Source organism: Poromitra crassiceps (assembly GCF_964638095.1).
Source record: "Poromitra crassiceps genome assembly, chromosome: 2".
Classification (NCBI taxonomy): Eukaryota; Metazoa; Chordata; class Actinopteri; order Beryciformes; family Melamphaidae; genus Poromitra; species Poromitra crassiceps.
In genome coordinates this window covers 113,108,340-113,125,726 of record NC_139624.1, presented here as the reverse complement: position 1 = coordinate 113,125,726, position 17,387 = coordinate 113,108,340, and positions in this window count along the sequence as shown.

Genomic DNA, 17,387 nt, shown 5'->3' with positions numbered 1-17,387 from the left:
CGCTCTTTTCTCTGTCTCTTTAGCCAAGGTGACTATCACTGCTCATGCTACCGACCCAGTTCTTCTTCAGTCCATCTGTTTATTCCAAACAAGCTGGAAACGTAAAACGTATCACTTCCAGTGGATTTTTTTCATGGAAAGATCCACTAGACATCGGGGGCCAGTTGCACCAACTGGTCTTACACTGGTCTTAAGCTAAGTTGGTCGTAACTTTACAACCTAACAGGCTGGGCTCATTCTGCTTCCCGCATCAGCGAGGAACGCGAGTGTCCGCGCGGAAAAGTGACGTCAAATCAGCAGACACGCCCCTCCGCAAGGCTCCGTGCGGACGGTTTTCGCCTGGCCGCGCGCACCCCGAATTTTGTAACTACGCGGACGCGGACGCGGCTGGGCGGACAAAGTGGAGTTTTCAAGACTCGCGCTCAATTCCGCGAGCAGAAACCCGCACAGAGTATAAAAGCTCCACACGTTTCCTCGTCAGGATTCCGTGTCTCTCATTTCCGTGCGGCCGGCCAAAGCGTCAAGCATAATCCAGGCTTTAAGCCTTCTTTTCACTACGACCAGGCGTAACTCTTACGCCTGGTCAGGAGGAGGCGTAGCGCCTGCCTGTAACAGAGATCTCCGTGTCTTATCAGCGGAGACCAGTTAGATTATAACGAACTAGTTGTGTGGCTTAGCCTTCCCAAATGTTGCCGTTAATTTTTTAGAATTTAATACATAGAATTGGGAACGTTACATTCAATTTCATTCAGACTGTCTGTCTGGCTCAATCGCCGCCATTTTTCCCCCGGAGCGAGGGAGGGTGGGAGGAGGGAGGGTGTAGTGATGCACATACAGTAGTAGTGGCTGATAGAGCGTAGTGGCACAGTGACGCTCCAAGCAGGTCGCGAGGCACATTTTTGCAACATCATCCAATCAGGGTGCATTCCCTGGCAATTCACATGGACGCGCATTGCTACGACCGGCGTAGTTAAGACCAGACGTAAGCCGTGTTGGTGCAACAGGCATAAATCCACTCTAAAGACTGGTCTTAACTAAGATCGACGTAGGAGTTACGACCAGGCATAGTTAAGACCACTTGGTGCAACCGGCCCCGGGTGTTTAGAACAACAAAAGGTTTCAAGAACTGTGTACAGGTTGAAAGAAAAGTCCTCCTAATTGTGAAGAACAGGTTGTAGTGTGGCTGTCTTTCCATGTGAGTTCCACCTAAGTGCTACTCATTCATCTGGGAGCGACTCACAGACACACCTCTTTCTTCCAACCACAAGCACAAAACAGGCTTAAAGCTTGGCCTGGTCGCTTGTTCTGTACAAAGTGCCAACCACATGTGATTAGGCTCCATTGTAACCATGCAGCCAGCATTGCACCAGAAACTTCACACATTATAGTCTTGTTTTGAAGACTGCTTTGTCTCCTGCAGGAAAGAAATAGAGAAGGTGCAAGAGGCTTGTCCAGGAATGTTGATAGGCAACTAGGCAGTGAGTCACATCAATGCTTGACCAAAAAGCATCACCTATCCCGAGGAAATGAATCTATCTTTAGCAGCTCAGGCTGTTGAACAAGGCATCCCAGAGGTGCAGGTTTGATCTATAGGTTACTGTGGGTTTTATCTGTGATCCAAAATAAATCATAAGCTGAGCAGCTGATCACCAACTTCTCTAGTTGTAGTTACAAAGGCACTAAAACAGCAATGCAGATTGCTATGCGTGTCAGATAGCTCATTGTACTAGTTAAGTTTATTTTTATTTCTATTTTATTTCATTCGAGGGGCAATGCACATTAACACTTTGAGTGCCACGGCCCTTGGGCAAAAGGTGCTGTACTGTGCCACATAGGCCGCAATGCATTTTAATATAGCCATATCATTTTTTGTGTTCCTCTTATATGGACAACCAATAGCCTCAATGAAACTTTGAACCCTTCTGTTTCATAAAAAAAAAAACTGTGTTTATAAACCGTTCCATTTTGGAAATACACCCCTCTGAAAAAGAGTGTTTTCGACCGAAAAGAGCATGCTGAAATTAGTTTCTGAGATAATCACATCTTTATGTTAGAAAGGCGACAGAATGAATTCTGCTTTGAGTTCGAGCCTGCTGCTGCCTGGGTGTGTGTGTACTGTCAATGGTTGTATGCTGTTAGTGCCCTGCGTGCCCCACCCCCCTCCTCCCCCTCCTCCGTGGTGGGAGGAGTCGAGTGTCTCTGCTGCGGTTTGCTCTGTTTGATCTGCACTGAAAAGTCCGCTGCCTGCATCCCCCGCTTTTTTACAGCGTGTCCTCGGCTCCCAGCTGAGAATAATGTAACTTTTCAGAAAGACGCTGGTGTCGCCGTGTCGGCAACTAAATCATATGGATGGACTATCGCAGCGGACACGGATGGGGCTCAATTGTGGCAGCAGATGACTGCTGTTCACAGGCACAGCTAAGTAACGTTATGCTTCAAGCATATCAATGGCGATTTCCGTTTCCTCATGACTTCTTCTCTCTTTTCTCCTGGCCTTTGTCTAATCGGGAGGGCACTGTCGCCACCTAAGGGTTCTGTAAAATAGGTTAGACACATTCAATAGCTCCCATATTGTAAGAGGCGATGTAAGAGGCTTAGATCGACATCCCCCCGTCAAAATATGAATTTGGAGTTATTGACGCCATTTGGCGTCGCTGGCAGCCTACGGTAAATTTCTCTTGACGCCATATGGCGTCGCTGGCACTCAATGTGTTAATGAGCAGTACTGTAAATGTGCCAGTGTTAGCCAGTGCTGTCCCTTGGAAGATGGTTTGCCAGTGGCACACACACACAACACCACATCACACACACACACACACACACACACACACACGCACGCACACACACACAGACACGAGTATTAACCCTAACATTTTGACCTGGAACATCCTAAGTTTGTGTGTTGACAATCTTCTGTACAGAATCTATTTTTCCATGCCTGAGTGCCAAGTGGCATGACCAGTGGCCAAGCTCACCCCCTTTCCCAGGAAGGTGCGGAAGTCTTTGTTTAAGCTGTAATTCCTCGAATGGCCACTCGGGGCAGGGGGCAGTAGGCAGATCTCCCCATGTTAAAATGCCAATCTTTGTAACAGGATTAAACATCTTTCTCGTGATGGGCAAAACACGGTTTTGGTCTATAGCTAATTTTACCTTTTTCGGGGGGTACATTTTTATATAACTCGCCCGTTTGGAGTAAAATAGATGATAGAAAAGGGGATGATTGACAGATCGCCTGTCCAGTGATCACGCAGCTTGCCGATCATGGACCAATAGTAGGCGGAGCAGCGGCTCTGGGAAACTCAGATCTCACGTGAGGTGCGGAAGTACTCAAGCAGTGTTTCCCATACATAAAGGAATTTGTGGCGGGCCGCCACAAAAGGATTTGGACCGCCACAAAAAGATGTTGACCCAAAAAAAAAAAAAATTTTTTTTTTACAGTGCACCTGAACGCATCATGCAAGATATCCGCTGAATAAAGGTGCGTTCACACCGACCTATTAAAGTTTTTCGCTGGCGTTGAGTTTACATACAAAGTCAATGCAAACGAGCGATTGAGAGTATATTCGCCTGGGAGAAAAATCGCTGGGCGTCCGAGCGGCAGAGACAGAGCGATAGGGAGAAAATACGCTCGTCGCTCAAGATGAAATATCCGAAAATACATCAGTCGCTCGCTGTTCAACGCTGATTGGCTGCCGTGTGAGAGCGAGTCAAGGATCACACTGGCTTGGAACAAACCGCTGGTTTATTGTGTGGCAACAAACCACATTGACAGGCTGACAGCTGACATGAAGTGAAGTCTGCCCTACCGGTATGGAGCTCGCAAGGGGAGCACGCTGATAGGCTTTAGCTTGTAAACAATGACGGTGGCTCGTAGTGGACAAACAGCATGACATTGCGTAACGTTATATCCCCCACATGTCCGTCATTTCGTGTGTCTGTTGTTGAGCGATTTAAACAGAGCGACAGAGCGATTCCAAAGGGTTGAATCAAGCGACAGAGCGTAAAATAAATATCTCGGTGTGAACACAGCTTAAGTGTCCAATAAATGTTCATGTCATTCTGGCCAATACTTCTGTTATAGCATTTCAGTCTGGAATATGGAATATCTTTCAATAATCTATGATTTAGCTGCTAAATTGTCAAATACCACCATCTGCTCGCTACCCAGGCACTTATGTATGTACTTAACCTAACTAACTTAACCTAACTAACTATCCGGTGTGCACAACACTGTCAGCCTAAACTCCGGCTGACACCCCAAAAACCTACAATCCGCTACAGAAAAATGTATATTGTTTGTTTATTAACTGGCCCCTCGCCTTCTATCATTTCACGAAAGTGGCAAAGCAAGTTGAGTATCCCTGACATATAGGGAGAAATTTAGTTTGTCATTGTAAACCCACAGCACAGTAATGATGACATGTTCTTCATAGATCTAGCCTTTTAATTTTGCTCTTAAGCGTTCTCAAAGTACACCAAATTCATGCATTTTACTTTAAAATGTTTAAAAAAATCTTGCGGGGGTCTGCGGCCCCCCCACCACAAATACTCAAAATCCTGTGGGAAACACTGTCAAGCCATTCCCTCCCACTCTGCTGACGAAAAATCAAGATGTGACGGCCCACGTTTGAACTCCACCAAGTAGAAGAAAATTAATTGGATAGTTACGATATATTAAATTAATTGGATAGTTACGTCCATATTATTTATGTCTATGAGCATGACTCAATTTCCCCTCGGGGATCAATAAAGTTATTCTGATTCTGGGTTGGCGCAGCTTGACTTGAAGAATGAGTAGGTGACAACATGGTTTGATTACACCATTTGACCAGATTAGTTGAAACTGTCTCTATGTCTACAATATTTAATTTTTTCTTCATGTAATCACAACCAAACAAAAGGACCAATTAGCCCTGGATTACACGTCTTTCCTGTGTGCTCATTTCATTGTGGTATGAACCATTTACTTTGCTGCCATCCAAACACCACCAAACCCATGTCACCAACTGTCGCCAAGAGACTCATTCTGAAGGAGTGGAAGTCCCGCTCTCCACCTTCTTTTCAGCTGTGGCTGACGGACATGGTCTCAGTTATACATATGGAGAGACTCCGGTTCCTGAGGACCAATTCACTTAAGAAATTATCAACTATCTGGGACCCATTTCTTGCTTACTTAGACGAGGTTAGGAGCAACAAGTAACTAGCTCAGCTGACTTTTCATGGACCCCTTGCGTGGGATCCCACGCACATCTCTCACAAGAAAATAATCATTTGACGCGGCTGGTAGCGCCATGCTGTAACATGAATGTTGATGATATATGTGTCGTTTTTTTCTGAGCCTGGTTTTGTTTTATATCTATACAATTTAGTATGTGGGTGATGTCTGTTTCAAAGTCTGTGTTCTGCCACAGCTATGCCATTTTACGTGTGATCGGGCTGAAACCTTCAGGGTGTGTAAAGGGCACCCATGCAGATTTTTTAATTAGGATAATTAGCTAATGATGCGATGTCATCAGTGATGTCATCAGTGATGATGTCATCAGTGATGATGTCAAAAGTGATGTCATAAGGGCGCACACACACGCGCACACACACACAAGGAGGCATTGTGACAAGACCGATCAGTGATGTCACACACAAGGAGGCATTGTGACAAGACTGATCAGTGATGTCATAGGGGGGCACACACACACACACACACACACACACACACACTGATGATGTCATCAGTGATATAATGGGGCACACACAGACACACAAGGAGGCATTGTGACATCACTGATGCAATAACATTTAGTGAGCAACACACACACACACACCCGCGACCAATAGGACAGGGAGGCTGAGCCACAGGCTTGCAATATTTGAGCTACGGGCTTGCAATATTCTATTATTGCAAAATAAAATATGGAAAAAAAGAGAGACACCTGTTTATGTAGAAGCATTAGCATGTGCAGCCTATCCAGTGCTGTGCCATGTAAAGAGAGACAGCACCTGCTGCTCTCTAGCCATTTGCTGAAATAGCTGAGGCCTGCTCCCCAACAAGGTGCCACATGTAACACAATATAGCCAGGAGGTCACAGGTTCAACCCTGGTACAAAGCTCAGGAGACCGTAAACACATGACATGCTTTCAGCTTCAGTGTGCTAACGTGGCTGTGTGCTTGCTGTCTGTAAGGCCGGCAGGACACTATTATGCTCTGTCTTTCACAGCATTGACAACGCCGGTCAATGACAGAGGGGGAAGTGTGCTTTTCTAGAACTTCTCTGACCAGTGCACAAGATGGTGGCCTCACACATATGCATAACAATGCATGTGCCGCTGCTACATGCTAAACTCATGGGACCTCGATGTGTATTGGAAGGACGAGGGCTCTGTGCTGACAATGGGTTTTCAAACGGCGGCCAAAACTCCCAAAGAAGGAAAATGGAGGTTGGAGAATGGTGTATAAAGCACATTAGAACCTTTTAGTGCTATTAGTTGCTCACTTATTATGAGGAATAAGCCCTTGGTGGACCTTGGAGCATGGGAAAAGCACTTGAACCTTCGTCTTTGCTCCTTGTCAAAGACAAAAAACAAATGCTCTTTAGATGAGATTCTTAATGATGGGAAAGAGGATCTAAGAGAGACAGAGCGATCGAGGCCAGCACTGCAATATGTTTTCTCTCCTCTCCAGAGAAGAAGGCCTATGTTCTAAACAGCAGGATACTTGACTGCTGAATGTCACAAGAGCTAAAAGCTCAATAGTCAATGCCATGGCTCCATCAGTCCTATACTGGAACTGATGGAGCCATGGAGTTTTTCCACAAGTACTGCATGCAGCAATGGGCTACTGCTGCACTGCTGTTCAAGCTCACAAGAAGAATTATTTGGAAATTCAAATATGTGTCTCTTTTTTGTTATCAGAAGACATCCCTGGTAATACTAATGATCTCTCTCTCTTTCTCGGCACAGAAGTGACTTGAAAGATACTGGCCCTTCCATATTTCCTGGGTAACCAACAGTAACAGGGGCAAATCATCATGCATCCGCTCCTTCATTTGCATAACAAGTGTGGGGGTCCAGAGGCCCGGGGCCAACTGTGTGAAGCTCAAAGAGCCCAGACGCTTATGCAAGGAGCCCCAGTGCTCTTCGCCACCCCTTCCGCTCTCCCCAAGTAGCCACTTAACACTGCGCTTTGTTTGACTCCCACTGAATCATTGATGAGAGGAACATGCAAATAAGCTGTCCTGAGCTTCCCGTGTTTGATAAGGTTGAGCTCACAACGCCGGACCCCCTTCACTCGGGCCCCATTAGCGGGATATGGTGCACGGTCAAACCTGGGGACCAATGAGACGCCTGTTTAAATGTTGCATATGGACAAGAAGGGACAATTAGGAGGGAATGCAAACACGTTTGTGCTCTCTGAATGGATCAGACTGTGTGGTCCTGCAGTGACAGCCAGTAGAGGCTGGACATTATCTGAAGCTGCTGGATGGTGAGAAGAGAAGCTCTCCCCTCTCCCTCTCACTCCAAACCCGTGCTGAGAGCCAGTGGAGCACAGCCAATTAGTTAACCTTTTTCACAGCAGCCATTTTGTGTCTAAACGGCAGGATAAACACAGGTGCAACCAAAACATGAATGAGGGTTTCCAACATCCAATCCATTTAGGTGTTCCAGAGGTGTTCCTCTGAAACCATGAGAAATGACTCGCATTCTGATCTTTCATCAGATTCAATGGGATCCTCCGGGGGAAAGGCCCGTCGCCAACTTGTCAATAATAACAAAGGGATTATGTCAGTTCTGCTATCTGTTGCTCTCATCTGTCCCAAACACACTCATTTTGCTCTAGCTCTCTCCCTCCCTCTCTCTCCCTCCCTCTCTTCGAGGGCCTGCAGGGCCAGTGAAACCTAATGACCAGGCAGGGAAACCACAGGTCCAAAAAAGAAAAGCAGTCCCTCAGTCATTACGATCCCTCTGGCTGAGTTCATCCATACCCAGTCCTCCTTTGTGAGGAATGCTTTCTTTGGCTCTCCCCTTTCCATTCTGCTGGCCTGCTGGGCCTTCCGACTGGTTTCTCTTTTCCCTATTTTCAGCCAGGGGAAGAATTTGGGTTAGAGGTGGATCAAAGTGACCGGCTTCATCTCCAAACCCATGGCAAACACACTCGTACAAACAAGTGATGTCATCATGGCTGCGCTGCACAAGCGGATATCACACAAACATGATAGTAGGCTATATCGCTATCACGCACACACGCCTTTCAGAAATTTGGCTTCAAATTAGGGATGCACCGATATGAAAATTGTGGCCGATACGATAACCAATATTAACATTGCTGTTATGGTCGATATGATCTGTATAAAAAGACATTTCTATGATAATCAAATTTTGTACATACTGAAGACCATATGTAAGCAAAAAAAATTAAAAAGCAGCGCCACTGCTGGCCATTTATGTGCCCTACATTTTTTCGTTGTGCCCCCACCCCGTCCCAAGAAAAACTCACAAATGCACTATGTGTGTGTGTGTGTGTGTGTGTGTGTGTGTGTGTGTGTGTGTGTGTGTGTGTGTGTGTGGAATTCTGGTAGTAACAATAATAGTAATTTTGTTATGTTTTACTTGCCGGAATTATTTCATGTTACAAGCAGAGGTGCTTTATTTTGAAACTCCCAGAAGGAAGTATCAGCCCTATGCAGAGAAGTAGCTTAACTACGAAAATAGTGTGTTGCAAGATGGACTGAAAAGTCTGCTGTTTATCTCCCTTTCTGCTGCAGCATGTTGGAGAAATAGATGTTCAGTTTGAACAACACCCGTTCTGGTCATTATAGAGCAGGGGTGCCCACACTTTTTCAGCTTGCGAGCTACTTTTAAAATGACCAAGTCAAAGTGAGCTACCAAGCATATTTATTTATATATATATACACTGAGTATACAGTGGAAAACAGTGGAACAGTGGAAAAACAGTGGAAAAACAGTGGAAAAACAGTGGAAAAACAGTGGAAACAGTGGGAAAACAGTAAAAAAAAAAAAAAAAAAAAAAAAAAAAAAAAAAAAAAAAAAATCTTCCTCAATGCCATGCGATCGACCACACTACCTTCACGATCGACCGGTCGATCGCGATCGACGTATTGGGCACCCCTGTTATAGAGCAACATGATCGCTTCCACTACACAACACTGTATTTACGTAGGCTACGTTATTTGCGGGAGTGGGAGGAATCTCGCACTCGTACGGATGTGACCAAAGCAGGGCTCCAGAGTGCATGTAAATACATGCATTTTCCCACCTTAAATTCGGCCAGTGCGTGTAAATATTTTTAGAACACGCACCAGTGCGCCCTGGAATTTATAGCGTCTTTTTCCCCCCTCCTAAGCCATGTGCTTTGGCATGTGCTTTTGCAAAGATCCGCCCCGCTCTGTATCTGATTCGCTCAGATCATCCTCCTCATATTCCTATTGAATGGCAAGGATGTCCATTCTGCACAAACCCACGCCGCTCTGCCTCTGATTGGCTCTAACACTCTGCCAGGGAAAATGATACCGCGTGTGTGAAACGTGACGCAGACAGTGCCCAGCCCACTCCTCCTCAAAAATGAAGAGAACTATAGATTGTTTTTTGTGACAGCGACGGCGTACCGAATCGAGTCATTGAAGCAACACAATTCCTCCCAAAAGCACATCACATGCCGTGACAGGTGTGTGGCAGGCCCAGCCACTCTCATCCCCGCAGCGTTTCAGCGCCAGGCAGCAGCAAACAGAGCCAGCAAGGAGGCTGAAATGATTATCAAATTTAACGTGGCTTATTATATAGGCAAAGAGGAGCTGCCGTTTACAAATTATAAGTGTCAAATCCCTCTTGAAGAAAAGCGGGTTAGACGTCAATCCAACCTACAGTAATCTTGACACTGGGATTGTGCCCAATTAATTGATTCATCATTTCAGACATTCTAAAAAAAAAGAGGACGTCTCTTCAAATCGCGCATGCACAAGGTACAATACAATAATGTTATTATTGGGGGAATAGTATTTTAAGCATAAATAAAACATGCAACAAATTCAAATAGTTATTAAGCTATTCTGATCGATTGAATCAATCTGAATATAAGTATTACAATTTGTTGCATGTCTTGTATACCCTTTATAGCCAAAATAATTGAAAAGGTTGTTTACCTACAACTCAATAGATTCCTAACCTCAAATGATCTCCTAGATAAACTCCAATCAGGCTTTCGCCCCCATCACAGCACAGAAACCGTGCTTACTAAAGTCATAAATGACATTAGAATGAACACAGACTCAGGCAAAAATTCGATTCTAGTGCTACTGGATCTTAGCGCTGCATTTGACACTGTTGACCACTCAATTTTATTGGACAGACTGGAAAACTGGGTTGGGCTATCGGGTATGGTCCTCCAGTGGTTCAGGTCCTATCTTCAAGACAGGAAGTACTTCGTCTCCATTGGCAATTACACATCTGACCTAACTAGGATGACTTGTGGGGTGCCTCAAGGATCCATTATGGGGCCCGTTCTCTTCAACCTTTATATGCTCCCTCTAGGCCTAATTATGCAAAAAAACAAAGTAGCCTATCATAACTACGCAGACGACACTCAGTTGTATATAACTCTTTCCTCAGCTGACTATGCTCCCATAGAATCAATGTGCCAGTGCATTGATCAAATAAATAACTGGATGTGCCAGAATTTCCTACAGCTAAACAAAGACAAAACAGAGGTGATCGTCTTTGGTCCCAAAGAACAAAGGCTTAAATTCACTGCACGCCTTGAGTCTCGATCCCTGAAGCCTAAGGATCAAGTCAAAAATCTTGGCGTTATTATTGATTCCGATCTCAACTTTAACTCCCACATTAAGTCAATCAGAAAATCAGCTTTTTATCATCTTAAAAATATAGCAAGAATTAGGGGCTACATGTTCAGACAGGATCTAGAAAAACGAATTCACGCCTTCATCTATAGTAGGTTAGACTACTGCAATAGCCTTTTCTCTGGTCTCTCCAAAAAAGAACTTAGGCAACTTCAGCTCATTCAGAATGCTGCTGCTAGAGTTCTAACGAAGACTAAGAAAGCTGATCATATCACTCCAGTTCTTAAGTCCTTACACTGGTTGCCAGTGTGTCATAGAATAGATTTTAAAATACTGTTATTAGTCTATAAATCACTTAACAGCCTAGGCCCAAAATACATCGCTGAATTGCTCCCATGCTACGAACCGTCTAGAACTCTTAGGTCAGCAGGGTCCAGCTTATTAACTGTCCCTAGGATCAAATCAAATCATGGGAAGGCCGCATTTACCCACTATGCTTCTGCTAGCTGGAACAAATTACCTGAAGACCTCAGATCTGCCCCAACCTTACTTACTTTTAAAAATAGACTAAAGACTTTTATGTTTACCGTCGCTTTTAACTGCTGACAGCTGTTTCTCAATCACTATTATATGTGTGTGTAGTCATGTTTCTTATATAGTCTATTATGCAAACCCACTCTATAAGTTTTTAGCTCTTTTTGCAACTGCTGCGCCTGTTGCTTAATGCACTTTTTATACCCTTTTTTAAAGTTTTGTTGTGATGCTTTTAACTCAATGAGTGCCAGCCACTTTTGGAGAACGGACGCTCCCAGTGCCAGAGTTTCAGAGCGTTTTCAGTGATTTCTCGAGGCCCACAGAATATTGTGTGATATTACTATGTAAACACCGAACACGCCCAAAGAACGATGAGACTCTCTTCTATCATCAGCAAAAAAAAGTTTATTGATATCATTTTCCGTTCTTTAGTTATCAGCCGGAGAAGATAGGTGGATTTCAGCAAAAACACACGTTTCAATTTAGAAGCTGAGATAATGAGCCTTTTGTGAAATGAAGCATTTCAAGCACATCACTGACTCTGAAGCTAATATTTTCTGATGTAATGACACCTCAAAAATAATTTCCTTCAATAAAACAGTGAAAACAAAGGAATTTTGTTTGGCCAAATAATATTTTTTAGCTGCAACCAGCAGCGCTGGCCCCTGCGTGCGCAGACCCTACACCTTCTTGCTGGTCTTGATTTACTGCTGGTGGGCATCAGATATTCTAGCTTGTTTGCCTGTCTCTGTCCATCGAGCCTGCTGTCTGGGTCTGTGTTTACTGTCAATGGTTGTATGCTGCCCTGCGTGCCCCACCCCGCTCCTCCTCCTCCGTGGGAGTGTCTCTGGTGGCTCTGCTGCGTTTGCTCTGCGTTTGCTCTGCACTGAAAAGTGCGCTGCACCCCGCTTTTTCACAGCGTGTCGCCGGCTCCCAGCTGAGAATAATGTAACTTTTCAGAAAGACGCTGGTGTCGGCAACTAAATCATATGGAGGGGCTATCGCAGCGGAGACGGAGGGGCTCAATTGTGGCAGCAGATTGACTGCTGTTCACAGGCACAGCTAACGTTATGCTTCATGCATATCGATGCATACCGATGCCGTTTCCGTTTCCATAACGACTTCTTCTCTGTTTTTTACTCAACTTTCTCTAATCTGGAGAGCACTGTCGCCACCTAATGGGTCGGTAAAATAGGTTATACACATTCAACATGCCCCAAAATTTTACAGGAGATGTTATAGGCTTTGATCCACGTCCCACCGTCAAAAAACGCAATTGACGACAATCGTTGTCATTGGCACTCTACGTTAGTATTCAAATTGACGACGATTGTCGTCATTGGCACTCAATGAGTTAAATGTCCATTTTATTCTCTTCTTTTATTCTTTTATTTTCCTGTCAACCATTTTATGTGAAGCACTTTGAATTGCCTCTGTGTATGAAATGTGCTATACAAATAAACTTGACTTGACTTGACTATAAGGGCCCTGACTATAGAATCTGTTATAATGTATTATTCTGTTTTATTTGTTCATGATCATTTTCAGTTTTAATGTGGAGTATTGATAATGAGTACTATCTGAAACCTGGGTTTAGGCTGTTGAGCTGAATGTGTTACACAGATTAAAAAAAGAAGAAAAAGAAAAAATCCAACAGAAAAGGCATTCGCTGCTCTCGGGTAACAGTGTGGCAGCTTTATTCCTGTTTACAGTCATTTACACAATGTGTTAAGATTGGTAAGATTTACCAATGTGGGAACTGACAAAAAAAGAGGTAACGCTTAAAATGTATTTTGTGGCGGCAAAAGGCACCGTGTAAAACTTTGGGTGCACCTAAATTATGTGCTGGTGCACCTAAATTAAAAAGTAAGGTGCACCAGTGCACCCAAGGTAAAAAGTTAGTCTGGAGCCCTAGACCAAGGCAAACGTGAGTTTGTTTACTGCGTCGCATGTAGTTAACGAGGAGATCCCACAACTTTCTTTTAAGGGGGCACTTAAAAGAAAGATGCCAATTCAAAACAGAGAATGCCAAACTGGCCGTGTGGAGAGTTAATTTTAGAAGGGGCATTACCAAACTGGTAATGCGGTCTGTTTGACCGTGGTATTCCTGCTCTGGATGATGCCCTAGGCAACACTTGGTGCCCTATGCTCAGTGCGTTGTACCCATGTAGGTACAACGCACGTCGGGGGTCCATGAGAAATCAGCCCGACGAATCACCCGTCGCCCCCAACTGCAACGAGGTAGGCTAGAAACGGGTCCCAAATAGCCGAGAATTTCTTAAGTGAGTTGGTCCTCAGGAACCTAAGTCTCTCCATTCGTATAACAGAGGTCATATCCGTCAGCCACAATTGAAAAGAGGGTGAGGAGGGAGGCTTCCATTCCTTTAGGATGAGTTTCTTGGCAACAGTTGTCCCCTGTGTCAGAGACTGTTGCACAACTGTAGGGAAGTTCAGAGAAGACTATGAGCAGTCGAAGATGGCAAGTTCTGCCTCCGGCTGAAGGGTTAGAATCCCGTCAGTGAAGGGCAGAACCAAAAGGCATGAGATAGTGTGCCCTCCGACACTTGACACCTTTCACACAGTGCTGAGATAGTAGGGAAGATCTTGTGTCATTTCTGCTTGGAGTAGTGGAGACGGTGAGCGACTTTAAATTGGATCAGCTGATGTCTGCTATTAACTGAGCAGAGTTGTATGTATAATTTCATTGTTAATTCATATACTGGAAGTTCACATAATGACAGAATTTCCCTCTCCCTATTGTTATATTCTCAATTACAGTAGTTCAGTACAAGCTTGGTTGCCAAGTTATATACAGCAAGTCAGTTCAAGATATTACATCAACATGAACGGACAAAAACATTCTATAAACAAGACATTAGGAGTGTCATGATTAGGGATGCACACAATTAATCGAAGCTCGATTACTCGCTCGTTAAGGATTTACTCGAGCATGTGAAAATTTACTTGATCAAAACAACAACAAAAGCAACGTGCATTTTGTCAGTAGAATGGTGTTTTCAAATCATTTTTCAATGATCCTCCAGAGGGCGCAATGATATCACTGTAACAGACTGTTCAGTGTTTGGTATGCGAGGCTCTGTGTTTGTCCCCTCATGAGTTGCCGTAGAACAGGATGTGTATGGGGAACGAGAGTGAAGCTTCCGTTGTTGATGAGCGTACTAGCTGTCTGAGAATAAATGTGGAAGGGTGTTATAACGTTACAGGCTAACTCTCTCGTTTATTGTTTGATTGTTTGATTGTTTTATTTATTTTTATAAAAAAAAAAAACAGATTTTTTTATCCCATTTTTATCCCCTATTAGTGCTAATTTTAATTTATTTATCCTGGTTGCTGCTCCACCCTCTGCCGATCTGGGGAGAGCCGAAACTGGCTCCAAGCTTCCTCCGAGACATGGGCAGTAGCCAGCCGCTTCTTTTCACCTGACAGTTTATTGTTTTATTACCAAAGTGTAAGTACCGGTAATAGGCAGACCCACCCCAACACTCGGCTACATCACTATAGCCCTTTTCAGACAAGTCATAAGATGCTTTATCACTTGAACAGTGTTCATTTGGATAGATTGGCTGGCTCCTCTTCCTCAAACCTGGAGCAACCCACCATCAACTCAAAGAGGAAGAGTTGCGACGCACGGCAAGCAGAAAAAAGAACCCAATCGATCTGCGGGGTTATAGAAAAAGACATGATGCCTATCTGTGATTCGGTGTACACAACAACTGGATCCTAGTCTCACCTGGACTCGAGCTGAGCAACTCGGCATCAGTGTTTGAGAGCTGCGACACATGGCGAGCAGAAAAAATAAACAAAAAAATAAACAAATTTGGGCAAATGTTGACATGTCTAAAAGTTATGCCTCTACGTTTTTATATGTTTCATAGCATAGGCTATGCTATGCAATGCTGTGAGAAATATACAATATGTTGCTGATGTATAAATAAAGGTTTTATTGAGGAAAAAACGCATTTGGTATTGTTTGGATTTTTATTTTATTTTATTACAATTAATCGATTGATTGATCGTTAACATTATCAATGATCGATTCCGGAATTTGTGGAAAATGTGCATCCCTAGTCATGATAATCGCAATATGAAGATAATCGTGATACTGAAAAAACAATGATTGATATATTGGGTTAATAATACATTATGACGATATCGTGTAAATAATCCAGCGCCTTCAGCTCCAGCATTTCTGTTTCTTTCCGTTCTCACTTTGACTTTGTCTCCCTTTGTACAAGGTTACTCTCTCTATCATCCTACTCGTAATTGAGTGTAATTAATTTGCCAAAAAGGAGAGCATTATTATTATTTACTATTTATCTTTATAGATATTGCGATAATATTCTTATGGTGAATTATATTAGCCCACGATAATCGTGCAGTGAAAATCTGATATCATGACAGCCCTACAAGGCATGAGCAGTAAGGCCAAGCGTTTCTCCCATGCGGATTGTCACAACAATTTGCTGTTGAAAAACTAGGCCACCTATTTAAACAACACACAGAGACGCACGCACGCGCATGCGCACACACACACACACACACACACACACACACACACACAGAGACGCACACAAACAACACTGACACACACAATCAGAAAAATACTTCAATAATGAGCATCCGTCCCCACTGGCACAGGCAAAGGATCAGGTTTACCAGCCTCTCTTCAAACTCAAACAGGTTTCACTTCAAACTGATCTTCAAGATTCAAGATTCAAGATTCAAGATTTTTATTGTCACTCCATGGTACAAGTACCACGTGTGAAATTCTTGTGCAGTGGACTCCGTTTACGACATAGTACAAATAGGCAACAGGCAATAAGTAATAGGCAATAAGAATAGGCATCAATAGGCAATAAGACAGCAATAAGGCAATAAGAAATAGGCATCTATAAGCAATAAGACAAGTCGGTGGCTTATACGACAGTGGCATATTCATTGCACATAGGTGCACATGTCATGTGCATACGTTAGACGTGTTCAGACATTCCAAATTCGGCGTTTTATACATACATGTGCAAATAGCATGTACCTTATTAAACATACACTTAAATTTACAATTAAACGTTAGGCACCTTATTAAACATACACTTAAATTTACAATTAAACGTTAGGCATCCGTAATAGTAGCAGCTGCAGTACGGTACGGTACGACTACTGCACTATTTGTGCATATTTAGGAGTCTCGTGGCCTGCGGGAAGAAACTGTTCCTCAAGCGATTTGTGCGTGTTTTTGGAACCCTGTATCTCCTCCCTGAGGGTAGCAGGGAGAACAGGCTGTTGTGGGGATGGTTTGTGTCTTTGATGATCTTCAGGGACCTCCTGAGGCACCGCTGGTTGTACAGTTCATGCAGTTCTGGCAGTTCACCTCCTGTTACGTGCTGGGCCGCGCGCCTCACCCTCCGTAGCGCCCTGCGGTCCATGGTGGTACAGTTCCCGTACCAGGCGGTGAAGCCGCCTGTCAGCAGGCTTTCAATGGTGCCTCTGTAGAAGTCCCCGAGGATTTCTTTCCTCAGCCCGAATTTCTTCAGGCGCCTGAGTCCGTGTAGTCGCTGTTGGGCCTTTTTGACAACAGTGGCGGTGTGGCCGGCCCAGGTCAGGTCCTGGTGGATGTTGACTCCCAGGTACTTGAAGCTGTCCACCCTTTCCACCACTGTGCCGTTGATGGTGATTGGGGGGTGTGCGCCCCCCCCTCTCCTGTAGTCTACAATGATCTCCTTCACCATCAACCCAAAGAAAGCGGTGCATATCAAAGGTCCCCAAGTGCCACCTGCAAGGTTTAAGATTGCACAGCCATTACTACCAGACATGGGACCAAGTCATTTTGGTACAAGTCTCAAGGAAGTCCTAAGTCAAGTGAGAAGGGAGGAAGTGCGTGAGACTTAATGCCATGCAAAAGCCAAATGGGGAAAAAAGCAGAGAGAGTCCAACCCTGTGGTAGGCTACTGGCTGGACAGCATCAGCATAGAAGCTGCTAAAATAGCAAGGGCACAAAATAACAAAAAAAGGAGCCCAGAGGCCAGGCCG